Source organism: Dendroctonus ponderosae, unplaced genomic scaffold (assembly GCF_020466585.1).
Source record: "Dendroctonus ponderosae isolate FM_Combo_2020 unplaced genomic scaffold, Dpon_F_20191213v2 Dpon_F_20191213_1, whole genome shotgun sequence".
Lineage (NCBI taxonomy): Eukaryota > Metazoa > Arthropoda > Insecta > Coleoptera > Curculionidae > Dendroctonus > Dendroctonus ponderosae.
This window is the reverse complement of record NW_026017110.1, coordinates 47869137-47872298: the sequence shown is the minus strand read 5'-3', so window position 1 is coordinate 47872298 and position 3162 is coordinate 47869137.

Genomic DNA, 3162 nt, shown 5'->3' with positions numbered 1-3162 from the left:
GTCAAACTGAGATTGACAAACTTCGTAGAAGATTTTTTCAATCTCAGTTGGAAAATATGAAAAAGAAATCCAAAGGAAGAAGATACACTCTAGAAGATAAAGTGTTGGCGTTAGCATTGTATAAACAAAGTGCTGCACGTTATAGGGGCATGGCAAAAATGTTTTCTTTTCCTTCGCAAAAAACACTCACCAAATTATTGAATAGGATACCAATACAGCCTGGACTTCGTAATAATAATAAAGCGGTATTTTCAGTTTTAAAAAGTGAAGTAAAAATTTTCAGAAATCAGTTGGACAAGTACTGCATACTTATGTTTGACGAAATTAGTATTCAAGCCCATTTGAAACCAAATTATGCTTCAGGAAGTGTAGATGGGTTTGAAGATTTTGGCTTCAAAAAAATTGGAAAAATTGCAAATCATGTACAGGTAATTACTTACATATTTTTATAATACAAAATCAATACACTATATCATTTTATCTGATTATTTAATTTGTTTAACCTCGGGTAAATAAAGAAAACACTGCACTATACAAAACATTGTAGGTTTTCTTCCCGCTAAACATGAAACATGACAGAAACGTTTCAAATGTGCAGTTATATTGCACATATCACAAAATATATATATCACAAAAATGTGACATATCACAAAAGCGTTTTAGAAATGTTTCAGAAATGTCTTTAGTGGATATCAGTCTTTATCCATGGTGCATACGAGATTCTTGGTTCTACCCCGTGGCGTCGAGCATTTCTTTTATTTCGTATAACACAACTTGACTATGACATACATTTGTTTGGATGTGAAAGCGGGATGAAGAATAGATAAGGACAAGGGCTGAAGCGCACATGTTCCGTTGAATGATATTCACTTCGCTTGTTCCTAGTAATTTGGATGCGAATCTGCTAGGTCAGCCATCAATTATGACCGAATGATTGTTGTTCCTTTATGTATGCAAGGGCTGAGGAATGCATTATAGTATTCTAGAACAAAACCATTTAAATTATTGGTCGACTGATTTTTTATATTCTTAATCTGATTTTGTAACAATTTTTGCCTTCTACAAAAAAACTTCCCTAGTTTTCTTTTGCAGATATTATGGGAATACTGAGCAACTATAATCTGTTATTCTGAGGAATACTTATTACTGCTTACTATTAATCTTATCCCTTAATTAAAAATTAGCTATTTAATACTTTAGTCATTCATGTTTGATATAATCAAAAACTTTAAAATTTTCGAGACCATGTAAGTATGAAAATGCGCCTATACAAATTCTGAATTGATCTCAAGCCGGGCTCCAGCACAGATGTTCCATTGAAGGAGATTTATGGCTATTGTTGCTTGTAATATGGTTTCAAAGCTCCACTTTGCACATTTTTTGGTTGCTGGATATGAAGTTCAATAGGTGGAAGGGAGATTTAATGATGAGGTCTCACGAAAGTAAAAATCAACCGAACCAGTATTCATTTATGATGATCTGAACAAGGTGCTCATGATTTGAGAGTGCTTTATTTAATTTTTCATTGACATTTATTACACCACTTGTTAATATACAGAAGTACTTAACTGATTTATCAAAATGAGTGATAATACATCATTGGTAAGTACCTATACTTTTTAATTGTAGAAACTTTAAAATAGGGCCATATAATTAAATAACATGTAACTTAGACCACGTAGATCATGTTATGCTGGTATAATTTCGAGTTGTTCAGTTGTGTTCTAAGAGATACATTTTTATTTGAGGGCAGTAAATTGGGCCGAGAAAGAAAAAAAAATGGTGTGCGTCACGGGATGCTCGACAAAAGTGATAACTTCATATATTTATAGAAACCATAAAATATTGAACTTGTTTAACGCATGATGGCAATAATAATTTTATTTTCAAATTTTAATATTCTTGTTAGTCTAATGATTTGAAAATGGATCAGGAATAGGTAAAATTTAATGTAATTTCCATTTCAATGTAAAATATCTTTTTTATTTGCAACATTTAGCATTCTTTAACGAGATGTTGGGAGATCTTGGTTTTGTGAAAACTCTTCTTCGTCGTAATTTCTTATTTGCTTGGTATAAACTTTCACGTTCAGTTGATGAAATCTACTTTGAGTTGATCTATTACTGAATACTCCTTTTTTAGCACGAAATCGTTTTTGGCGTTCAGCATTACTTAATACTTTTCGCATTGTAGCGTGTTTTTGTGACTGCTCTTGTGCATGTTGTTCATGAACGTCTGCTACAACTTGTATCTGAACAGGACTAAAAAATCAATGAATTTTGATGATTGGCAGACGTTCTATCTGTTTAAAATAGACGGTAAAACGAGGAAGAGCTATAGAGACAGGATACACTTGACACACTATATGTATACAAAATGTAAGCCATCTCGCGTATGTTCAAAAAAAAAAATCTAACTGAACTAATCTAAGGCTAAAAAAATTAAACTAAATTGAGAAGATTTAATCATAAAGGAATTAAAGGGTATATGAAGGGAAATAATCCATTTTGATGCGTGGTAAACACAGTTAATCATTGGAAATAAGCCCTAATAAATTCGTTTTACATATTTTGCAACTATAAGTTGAAGAGATTCATATTGTCTTAAAATCAAGAATGCATTGCGTGATGGAAAATAAGAAGACGGAACCCATGTTTTCTGAAATAACAGAGGTAAACTGAAATATTTTTCCAATTAAATTCAAGACATTTGTTATATATTATTACAAAACAGTAATAATGTTTATCATTTTATGTTAAATATGAAAGATTACAAAATAGATATCTAAATATTGATAATTTGTTGTTACAAAATAAAATAACAAATAATAGAACATGTTATTGCATTAAAAGTTAATAATAGTTGTGACACTTTATTTGCACTTAATCTTGACTGTTTTTCATAAATTGACCCTGCCTAAATCACTAAACAAGTAGGTAGTAACATTTTACCAGTTCGGAACTTTGAATAGTGCAATGTAATGCAAATAGACATCATCTGGGCAGCATCTGGACTACAGACGGAGAGTAAGACATAGAGAATCGGTACCGGGATTCTATCGATACGATTTAATTTAATCTTTTCTTGATACGAATTTGCGTCCACAATCAATCAGGCGATTTAAAATAGGTCCAACAGTTTTTCAAAAACTTTATTGTAGTG